Genomic DNA, 12,411 nt, shown 5'->3' with positions numbered 1-12,411 from the left:
GGAAAAAAAAAAAAAAAGGAAACTGTTGATGAAAACAGAGAAAACACTAATTTGTCAAATTTTCAGCTTAACCCAACAGAGGTTAAGTTTACAATATAACACAAGTTCAAGACCCCCTTCTGAAAAAACTGAAGAGATGAAAATACTTCACGCATTGCTGGTATATTCTTGAGAAAGAGTAGTCCAGCTGAGAGAACAGTTGCTTTCTGACTTGTCTTAGAAAATCTAAATTCCAACATAGTTGTTCGATGAAACTATACAATCCAAACCTCCTCTTATTGACAATGGAATTTGGCTTTGGGTAAGTGACTTCATTACTCATCTGTTAGTTATTCTTTGAACAAAAACAGTTTTGTTGCTCAACCTAGGATCTGAACAGATAAATGTCTAACACCCTTTGCACTGAAGGTTGGTGTGGTGCCGAAGCCATCTCGAGAGTTCAAGAGTAAGTGTCACACTATTAAAGGATCTGAATATCAGATTCATTCACATTTAACCAATGTCCATGAGCTGCAAAATGTACAAATAATGACTTCTTCTGAGATAACTCAATTTTAAACTTTTGTGTGGTTACCAAACTGGAAAGTTCAGTTTTTCTAAAATCAACATCCTCTATTGACAAGAACAATTAGAAATAACTTACATTATACAAGTGGAGATTGTTCCAGAATATTTTGGAATCAGACAGAATGTAATGGATCATTTCTGTCTCTGAATTGTAATGAATTATCCAGATAATAAATAAAAGAGTTTGTTTTTAGTGTCCATTGGTTGATAAATGAAAGAGTTTTAACACCAAGTCCTCACAAAGTTGCAAAAACAGGGTAGATTTCCCACACTGTTTTTAGAAACCAGGGAGATGTATGAAAGCTTATTATTATGTCAGAACAATGTTAGTGGCTGAAGAATTTTGTTTTGATTTAAAAGTAAGCACATATTAAAACATGGAATAAAATAGGCAAAAATTATTATTTAGTTGTTGGCTCCATTTTTATATGACTTAATGTTAACACCTGACTTTTAAAAAACACTGAGCCCAGGGGTGCCTGGGTGGCTCAGTCGGTTGGGCCACCGACTTCGGCTCAGGTCATGATCTTGCAGTTCATGAGTTTGAGCCCTGTGTCGGGCTCTGTGCTGACAGCTCAGAGCCTGGAGCCTCTTTCAGATTCTGTGTCTCCCCTCTCTCTGACCCTCCTCTGTTCATGCTCTGTCTCTCTCTGTCTCAAAAATAAATAAACGTAAAAATTTTTTTTTTTAAATTAAAAAAAATAAAAAACACTGAGCCTGCAAAATATGTGAATGTTTGGAGCTAAAACTATCCTTTTGAGAAAGCATTGGGTAGTACTACCTACTTTTTTTTTTTTTGACATTTCTACTTTGAAACATGGTCATTTTTGTAAAGGTCCTGCTCATATACACCCCATAAAATTGAAGATATACTTCAGGACACTATAAAATTGTTACAACTAGAGAAATTTGTTAGGTGAAAATCAGTGGGCATTTACAGGTAAAATATCTATCAATTCATATCTATGCACACATATGTACATGCATATATACATAATCTATATTTGTATGTAAGCTCACATTAACCCAATGGAGATGTGAATTAGTATGCATTTTTCAACAGAAATTGTTGCCATCCTTTTTGTATCTGAAGTACCTTTTATTGAAGAACAGTAGAAATTCAATAAATATTTATTGAGTTTTCAAAATTATTTAAATTTTGCATACTTAAAATATTGCCCAGTATATAAGAGTGATTGCATTTATTTTCAGATATCACAGATTAGTTTTAAAAAGTCTGTTGCCTTCCAGCCCCACTTCGGGTGAGGGCAAGCTCTGATTCCGGTAAAAACACAAGCCCCACTTTGGGTGATCCCCACTTCTCTCCCCCCTCCCCCCGCCCATCTCTCTCTGCCCCTCGCTCACTTGTGCCCACCCCTTCAAAAAAAAAAAAAGTGTGTTGCCTTTATTTTCAAACCACTCTGCCGAGATAGCTCAGGCTATCCATAATTGAAAGGAAAACATTTTAATTGAAAGGTGATCCTTAGATTTAAATAACAATGGCTATTGACTGTCCAGCTTTCGGGTATCTTCAGATCAAAAAGAAAAGAAAGATTAGTTGAACTAAGTAATATAAATAGGCACAGTTGCTTGTCTACCTTATTTCTTAAATATCTCTCTGCAAATGGTAATGATAATTTTCCTGGGATAACTTAAGTCAAAGGGAGCAAATACAATGCCTCAGGGACCAGGCACATTAAGTACCTTCTGGAGTTGCTGCGTTGGCATGAGACTTGGGAAGAGACAGTATACTCTGTTTTAAGGTATTTAAGTTCTGTCTTCATTTTTAAAACAATGTGTTCCTCAAACAAAACAATTTGCCTCCCTAACATTTGAGTCAGAGAGTCTAAATTAAAATGAATACACAACAGTGGTTCTCAGCTTCTGTGGAAAGACAGCACCAGAATGACTGGATTCCTCTGTAAACGCACATTCCAGTTCACTCTTGGAAGTTTTTAACTCTGTAGAACCAGGAGCCCGTACTTCTATGCACAGACAAGTGTATATTTCTAAGAATTTATTGCTAAAAATATACAAATGATCATAAAAATCAGATGCACGTTTCAAAAATAATCTAGTCATCAGAAATGATAGTGACTGAAGAAGTAGTTTTTGCTCAAACGAGAGGTCCCAGACGAGCGGCAGTCCTGAGGTTTCATATGGGCTTGTTATACCCATTCCTAGCTATGGCGTTGGTCTATTTGAGCTTGGCTTTTGTAAAATATGGACAGAATGCACAGTAGAGATCAAGGAAAGGAAATAATTTGAGCATACAGATGAATACAAATAAATCCTCAGTGGTATGCTGCAATGTGCTTCTATCCTTCCTGTCAGTATATCCCCACTTATTTAAATGAGAGCTTCTAGAATATACAATGGTTATAAATATTGACACTTAACTGAGAAGCAGAAGTTGAATAAACTATGGGAAAATAAACTTCTCTTTACCATGATTTTGGGATTGATATCAGCAGGCAATTGTCTGAACTATATTTGCTTTCCTAATCTACTACTTTTCAGAGTAATTATGTTCAGTAAGGAAGGCATCACTACTCAAGTGATGCAATGTGTTCCTTTTCCTCATTTCTTTTTTCACCTGACCTGTTTGTCTTCTTGCTGCAGTAGTGTCTTCCAAAGTGTTACCCTCAGACTCGCCATCTAACCCCTCATATTCCAGGTGAGTGTTATTTCAACAACTGTGTTGTTTTCATAGGCTGATTCCTGGGTGGGACCTCGAAATCCTGCAAAACTAAGACTCACTATGTGATGAGCGGTGACTTGACAGCAGGTGGAGCCCAGCAGATGGAGCAAACTTGGAATCAAGAGGATTTTGGCAGGAAGCATTAGCCCACAGGCTAGGCAGTTCAGAAGTCAGTGAGGAAGGTACTGTAGCTATGGGTATGGGGGTTGAGAAGAAAGTCTTAAGTGCTGGGGGTGATAAGCCTTCATTTCAGTACTGGAGCAGCTACGGTCCCGAATGGGAACCAAGGCAGAAACATGAGCAGCCAAGGGAGAGCTAAGAATTCTCTACTGAGGAGTAGGAATAAGATGATTTAGTCATCAAGAGTTCTTAGATTCTTAATCTAAGAACCTAGTTTTCAAATGCTGGGTTTAAGGTCAGAATGAGATTTGACTCTGAGCTGGCTCTTGGGATTCATAAAATCTTCCTGTCTAGCATCAAAGATTTGTCCCAGAATCAGATACCAGAAGTCTGAGAATTTAGTTGACCTGTTCAAGATCACAAGCTAATTAGCACTGGTGCCAAAATTAGATCCCAGGTTTTTAATTCTAGACCAGGGCTCTTTATACCATACCAGAAATGCGTAAAGAAATATTTAATTGTTTTTTACGTACTCAGTTGTCATTGTTGTTTCATGACTATAAAGAGAATTAACAATTAGGGACAGATTACTGGAGAGAAAATGAAGCAATTCACAGACCTCTGTAGTAAAAATATCCACAAATTTTTCTTGGACTTTCAGAAAGCCTCAGAATCCATGGGCTTTTCTGCTTATTATTTATCTATCTCAATGAGTGGATGATAGATGGATTCATTATAGGTTATCAATAGTCATAAGATTTTCAGATTGGAAAATTCCATTATCAGCTAATTACTGAATGGTACATAATTCTGTGTTTCTATCTTACTGATAAAATTTTATTTTCTTTCATTCTCCAAGCTTAGCATTAAAGGCATATTTTTGAGGTTTTATATTATCATGGTTTGAACTTTCCTGTTCCTTAATTGACCTAAATACCTATTTTGAATGAAAAGTTTATACAGGATAGATTCCTGTATCATTTGAAAATTCAGCCATTAATTCAACACTATTAACACTCTATCCAGTCATAATTCCATTGATAATTTTGTTTTCTGTTTTTGCCTTATCACCTGAAACGTTAGAATAGACCCCTCTTTTCGTATTTGAAATCATTGTTCCATCTCAATTGTGCAGAATTAATATAAAAAAAGGAACTAAAATTAACCAAAACATAAAAACAAGTAGATTTCAAAAATGTATCAGCAAATGTTGCTTGGAGATGAACGACAGCATTATAGAAAGTTGTTTTAGATATCCCGGGGTTCTGTTTGTTTTTAAGCAGAATTGATTTTTTTTTAACAGCAGAATTGTTGAGCTTTATGACCTTCATGGGTCGAGGACATTGATATTATGGTTTCATTTACTCTATAGAGTCACAGTGAAGACTTAAGGTGGGCAGTAAGTGGGGCGGCACGCTGAGCTCTGACATCAGGGTGCCCAGGCGAAGTCGAAGGTATGGGGAATGTGGGGATTGGAGAATGGGCCAGGTGGGAGAGATTTTTGAGAGAATTCCTGACACTGAGAATATGTATAGATTCAGGCGATCTGGAGTAACATGAGGTTTTGATTTATTTTTTTACCAACCAAGGAAGAAAGAAAGAGTAAGAAATGAATGGCATGTCCAGGGATTGAGGAAAATATTTGGAAGAGCTGGAAAGAGAGGGAGAAAATATCATGTGGTATCTACAAGATGAAGTTCTACATTCTTGCTACGGAAAGCATGATTCAAGACCTGTGTCTGCACCAACTGAGAAGCAGTTAGAAATGCAGACTTGAACCACGGTTGCCTATTAACAATATCTCGAGGTAGATAGGATGCACGTTAATGTTTGAGATGAGAGTTTGGGGAGCCTGGTTTTTGACATTAAAATGAATAAAATATATATTCAAACACTGTCAAAATTATTTAGGAAATTATTCTTTGAAGAATGAATTTTACATTTTAGACTATGGGAAAATGCTAGAAATGTTACAAAATTTGTTTTTTACTCTTGCTCTGTCTCAACTTTCTTTTTATGACATATTTAACTATCAAGGTGTGTATGAAGTATGTGAGCAGTCAAAAATCAAGCGTTTATTATACTATTAAATATTTTATTTTTTAATGTATTTATTTTTTTTTTAAATTTTTTTTTTCAATGTTTATTTATTTTTGGGACAGAGAGAGACAGAGCATGAACGGGGGAGGGGCAGAGAGAGAGGGAGACACAGCATCGGAAACAGGCTCCAGGCTCTGAGCCATCAGCCCAGAGCCCGACGCGGGGCTCGAACTCACAGACCGCGAGATCGTGACCTGGCTGAAGTCGGACGCCTAACCGACTGCGCCACCCAGGCGCCCCTATTTTTTAATGTATTTAAATGAATGATGAGCTTGTCTTCTAAGTCGAAAATGACACTTCTTACCAGTTTTTGTTATAATTGGATGCTGCATTTTTCTTTTGCAACATTACTTTCAATAATTGTGTGAATATGAAGCATTGTGATTGCTTTAAAATCTCTACTAATATGGTAATGCTCTCCTTTTTAAAAAAAATGTTTATATATTTTTGAGAGAGAGAAACAGGAAGAGAGAGAGAGAGAGAGAGAGAGAGAGAATGAGTGGGGGAGGGGCAGAGAGAGAGAGAGGGAGACAGAGGATCTGAAGCAGGCTCCGTGCTGACAGCAGCAAGCCCGAAGCGGGCTTGAACTCACAAGCCACGAACAAAATCATGACCTGAGTCAAAGTTGGCTGCTCAACTGACTGAGCCACCCAGGCACCCCTGTTCTCTTTCTTGATCTTGGTACAGGTTACATGGGTGTGTTCAGTTTGTGAAAATTAATTGAGCTGTAGGCTCATCGTATATATTTGTATAGTATATAACATATTATATATGGTTCTGAGTGTGTGTGTATAATTCAATTTCAATATTAAAGAAAATCTATACCAGCAGAGCACACCTACTACCTTTAAAACAGAAGTCTTGTGAGACTTTATACATGTTCCAAAAGTGCTGAAATAACTCAAATTATTTGGGAAATGCTTCTGGTGGTGTAAGGAAAATTTCAAAATAGCCTTTTAGTGTGAATTGACAATTTCCACACCACCTCCATCATGTTTACTGGATTACAGTCCCGTATACCTTGTGCTGTTTTATTTTACTTTGTTCATTACCCAGCTTAACCCAATTACCATGTAGTCTTGGCTGCAAATACCTTTTAATGTTTAAAAAATTCAAATCTACCACCCAAAGCAAAGTTTTGCCATAGCAACAGATATTAAAAAATGACAAGTTCCAAAAAATATTTTCAGCAAGATCAGTATCAATGGGATAAATGTTAGTTTATGAAAGATAATGCTTTCAAGGAGTATACATTTGGACCAACATATAATTCTGATGTATTTGATAAAATATTCATTTCATTGCCTTAAAAACATACCAAATAGCTGAAGAAAAATAAAAGCTAAATTCAAATTGTAACATTTTCCCTTAATTATACATGAATACTTGAGTCAAAGGTAGAAACAGGGTAAAACAGTTCACTATAAAAATGATGGAAGGTTCTAGGTCAAGTTGGCTATTGGAAATAAAGCCACTATCATGTTTCATCAAATATTAGGATTCAATGCCAAGGGTTTTCATTATATACAGGGTACAAAGTACTTTATAAATCACCGTATCTCCTGACATTCAATTACATTCAGTCTTATTAATATGAACTGCAGAGTGTTTTCAGGTGTCTACTGGCAGTAAAACCAGCCTTTTCATTAAAAACGCTTGGCATTCACACATGGCCCCAAAGTTCACATTAACACCTTGAAACATCCGACGTACAAAAGCTAATTATTTTTATATGTTTCAAACTTCAGACTAATGGCCTATGAACCTTACAAATAAACACCTGTCCATATGCAGATTAAATAGTGTGGCAGATTAAATAGATTAACAGACTTTGTACAAATCAGGTAGTGATTTTCCCAAGAAAATGTAGTCCTTCCACATCTCTTGCTATGGGATATTTATTTTGCACAGTAGCATATTTTTTTTATGAGTAGATCTGTTGCATTTGTAAAATACTCTCAAAGTCTCTAGGAAAGGAAGCACCTGTCTTCGTTTTTGTAATTTCACAATGACAGTTCCTGGGCAGGACACATAGTGTTGAATGATAAGACTCAACATCTTACCATTCTCACACATCCAGGTAACGTGAGCCCAACTTTTCCCTCCATTTTATAAATTATTTTCCAACTGCAGAATCATTATGATACCGTTTATATCACAGGTTTGAAACATTGGCTGTATTTGAGTCACTTATAAAACTATAGATTCCTGCACCTGTACCCTGGTATTCTGATTTAATGTTCTGTGGGATGTCCAGAAATGGTATAATGGTATTATTATCCCCTGGAAATTCTATTATGCAATCAAGATTGAGGACCACTCTCAGATCATGGCTACTGGAAGATGAAAAGCCTTTATATAATTTTGCAAGTAGAAAAGAGAGTAGATATTCTTGGAAGATGTTCTTCAAAATATTCACAAATTTTATGGACATTTATATGAACCACATAATCCTTTGAGATTTATTTGCATATATACATTGTACTGTATGTAAGTATACACAGATATATTTGGATATACGCATATATATGCATGTATGTCCTTATATACTGGAATGCATATGTTATACCCTGTAGTTACATAGATATAAATATTTTATTTGAGTTCAATTTAAAATCACCTGTCCAGGGACACCTGGGTGGCTCAGTCAGTTAAGCATCTGACTTCGGCTCAGGTCATTATCTCACAGTTTGTGAGTTTGAGCCTCACATCTGACTTTGCTGTCAGAGTGGAGCCTGCTCTGGATCCTGTCTCCCTCTCTCTCTGTCCCTCCCCCACTCGCACTCTCCCTCTCTCTCTCTCGAAAATAAATAAACATTTAAAAAATTGAAAGAAATAAAACCATCTGTTCAATACAAGTCACTTCAATTTAAAATATTTTCTTTCAGGTATGAAACCACCTTGATGAGAAATATTTGTTCATGACCACAAGGGGGTGCTAACGGTCTGTAAATGGGAATGGTGTCATTCAGAATGAAAGTAAAATTGGTAATTACACATGCAAGTTGAAATCATTTGCTACTCACAAATTTTTCTTTTCCTGGAAATAAATGTTATGATTTATAGTGACAGTAACAGAAACTTCTTTCTATGCTGTATATATAATTTCTGCATGCCCACAACGCAGTAAGAGATTCCCTTTTTGTGGAAAGTATTGTCCTGTAGAGATGTTACTTCAGTTTTCAAATATACAGTTTTGTTAAATGTATTTTAAAGAGACATATAGAAGTGTTTCCAGCATCTAATTTTCAAAACATTTCTAATATCTAATTTATTGTTCATGAAACTATTATAGTTTTATCAGAATAAAAAGTAACATTTACTTTTCTTATGGCTATGAATGATGCTGAGTAGATTTAATTCTTCATGTGTTTCCTAATGTATAAAACTCAGAATTGGAATGTGCTCCACGTTGACTAATATTAAAATAATTTTTTTTGTAGTTTTAAGAATTTGAGGAGATAAACATTTCACTTGGTTTGGACTTTAAATAGTTCATTATTTTCCAAAAGTTAACATTTTAATGAAGGAACATTCCAAAATATAAACAGAAATCATCTATAGAATTTATACCAATAAACATTAAGAATGCCATTGATTTTGAGGCAGAAAGTGTTGGGATTTCATGAATAAAGGAGACAAGTTCCCTACTCTTGAGAACTGTGCAGTTTAGTGAATTTGAAAGTATTACTATAGTGGAGATTAAGAAATTTGTGATTCCCTCTCTCCTTTATCCCTTCCTCCAGGACTATTTTATTATGCCTCAGGATTAAACAGCTTCCCGTATGGAAAGACTCAAAGCATTCTCCTTTCGAATGGAATTTCCATGCTGCATGGGAGCTTGTAAGGTAAGCGTGAGCTACGCTTTCCAAACAGAAGATATTTGACTCTTTTATAAAATATAGCTACGAGTAAAGCAGAGAAGAGCCTTTGAGCTAAACCATGAAAACATATTTTTAGTATTCCAGAAACAATCTGCTTGCTCTGGAATAACTTCCTAGCGGCCCTGCCCTCCAGTGGTCCAGCATGCTCAGACTGAGTTCCTCCCAAGTGTGTTGAACTGCTTCTCTGCTGAAGCCCTCCAAGACCTTCTTTTGGACATTTCGGAGCCCTCCATAGCATATTCCCCTTATGGCAACATTTATCTCCTCTCCATACTTTCCCATTTGTCATTACGTGCAAATTTATGTACATTTCTATTCAGAAGGATATAGACTTACATTTACTCTGAGGTTGGTCTATGCTTCAGAAAGTTAATAATAGTTAAAAGTCTTCAGAGATGAGGCCAAATATCGTTATAATCATTGTCATTTAAATTAGGATTTTCTTACTGCTGAGATTCCGTGACTATTGAGACATAGCTATATGCATTTTGGTCACTGTTGTCTGGCACTCTCAGCTTGGGCTTAGGATTTTTACTACTCCGTCTCACTTACCAGCTTGCTGTTAGATGATATTATTTGATGATTTGCCTAGATACCTTTCCCCTTACTATTGAGTCTTCAAGTCTATGTTTTGACTTCATTAATCTGTTTTGTCATCTTGTTGGATCCTATGGCTACTTATATTTGCTTAAGTTTTTTGACTTGAATTATTCATTGGATGCAGAAACTCCCCAGGTCATTCCTTGATTACCCAATCTCGAATTTATATGGCTTCTCCAGTGCCTACATGATGCTGATACTTACCTAGCTAACTGGTTGCTCCTTGGCTTGCAATGGGGCTTTTCCACCTTTGTCAGGCCAGGCTTTCCTATGCCACAAATGCCAGGTGGTCATTCTCCTACTGTGCTCAGATGCCAACATTTCTTCTTTTAATTTCATCATCTGTTGAAAACTTAGCTTTCACACACTATTTCCAACTCCAAAAGCTTTGGTTCACCAGTATCTTATTATGCCTCTAAACACATAATTTTCCTCTGTCCCAACATCTGGAAGTTTCCTTTCTCTTCATATCTGGCTATTCCTTTGTTTCCCAGTTTTGACACAGCTTTTTCCTTCACTGCTTTCTGGAGCTGATAGGCTTACCTTAGCCTCAATCCTGGGAGCAAGTTACGAACTTTAATAAGAGTTCGTTAGGACTCATTGTTTGAACTAAGCCTGCTGCCTGCATTTGATTTTATTGAAATGAGATTTGTTTTAAACTAACTGATAGCTATGCAGATACTCATAATCAGCAAATGCACCAAGAGGAAGCTACACTTAAATTTATAGTGGGTAAAAACTGACTAGATAGGAAACAAAAGAATAGGAGGGCTTTCTAATTAGCTTCTATTATAGTTCAGGACAGATATGTGACCACAGAAGGTGATTTGAAGGAGCAGAAATGTGAACAGAAATATGAAATTGATAAAAGAAACGACACTGTTAACCCTGCACACAAATTCCAGTTGACTTCCGTGATTCTTGGGCCAGGAGAGCCTTTTTTTTTTCTTTTTTAAAATGTGCTTCATGCCCAGTGTGGAGCCCAATGCAGGGACCGAAACCCACAACTCCGAGATCAAGACCAGAGCTGATACCAAGAGTCAGATGCTTAACTGACTGAGCCACCCAGGAGCACCAGGGCTGGGGGAGTCTTAAGAGAGCCCACAGAGAATGAATTTTCGTCTTCAACACCCCAGGATTCCTGAGTGATGCTTTGGCTTGGGCTTAGAGAAGCCAAAGTGAAATAAAGGGAGAAAATAGACTTTAGGAACCTTTAAGTAAGGTAAAAACTGGCCTAAAGTTACGGAAATAGATGGAGGGATTTTATAACTTCTAGAATACAAGTCAAATGTATCTTTAGGTAGCAAAGCAGGATTTCTTGCTGGAATCAGCAATATCCCCACGTGCTTATGACTTATGCCTCCCATTCATCTCTAGATCTTCTATACCATAAGTTAATTTCTGAACTTTCATATTAGTGACTTCTAATGGTGTTTATATTGCCCCATGACTGACAAAAAGGACTGGAATGAGGAAGGAACATTGATGCGCTCTTTCATTGGCAGAGAAGATTATGACAATGGTCAAATTCTTGTCAGCAGGGACATATGAGAATCTCCTCATCCTTTGTCACAGCCCAGTATATACCTTAGAAATACTACATTTTTTAAAAATGTGGCAGAGTATTCTTCATTCCAAATTTTTAAAGCAAACTTAAAGACAACCAACTAATTTTCTTACTACTTACCTGATTGTAGCAACTATGATATCGAGTATAGTATGCTGCTTCAGGTCACAATTTATATTTAAAAAAAGAATTGTTTGTTAGGGACACCTGGGTGGCTCAGTTGGTTAAGGGTCCAGCTCTTGATTTCTGCTCAGGTCATGATTTCACAGTTTGTGGGATCCAGCCCCGTGTTGGGCTCTGTGCTGACAGTGAGGAGTTTGCTTGGGATTCTCTGTCTCCCTCTCTCTCTCTGCCCCTACCCTGCTCACTCTCTCTCTAGCTCTCTAAAAAAAAGTAAAAAAAAAAAGTGTTGATTAAAGCCTATTGTTTTCTTCCAGGCCTGGTTAATTTTTGCTGTCATCTAGGTCTATGAGCCCTTCATGATTTATATAACAAAAACAATTAACCTGTATACCTTTTAATTAAAATTCCATATATATGGTCTATTTATTCAGGGACTTCAAACTTTCTCTCTTCTATAGGATAGTTAATATAAAAAGTACATTAGGGGATTTACAATTACCATTTAAAACTCATTATTGGTAACGATTTTTAGCAATACAGTAAAGTTATAAACACAACTATGTGCTTCTTTTAAGACTATTTTGCTTTGGGCAGTTGTCTCCCTAACAAATTCCTCCAAATGTAACAAGGAAAATTTCATTGCTAATTAGATTTAGAAAATAGTCTGGAAACTAATGGGAAAAATAAATTTAAGAGGAGGGGGTAATTAGTCCAAAATTATCCATGAAATCTTCTACAGCTATCCTATA

The sequence above is a fragment of the Prionailurus viverrinus genome, chromosome C1, assembly GCF_022837055.1.
Source record: "Prionailurus viverrinus isolate Anna chromosome C1, UM_Priviv_1.0, whole genome shotgun sequence".
Lineage (NCBI taxonomy): Eukaryota > Metazoa > Chordata > Mammalia > Carnivora > Felidae > Prionailurus > Prionailurus viverrinus.
The sequence above is the reverse complement of the archived record's forward strand: the minus strand, read 5'-3'. Positions refer to the sequence as shown.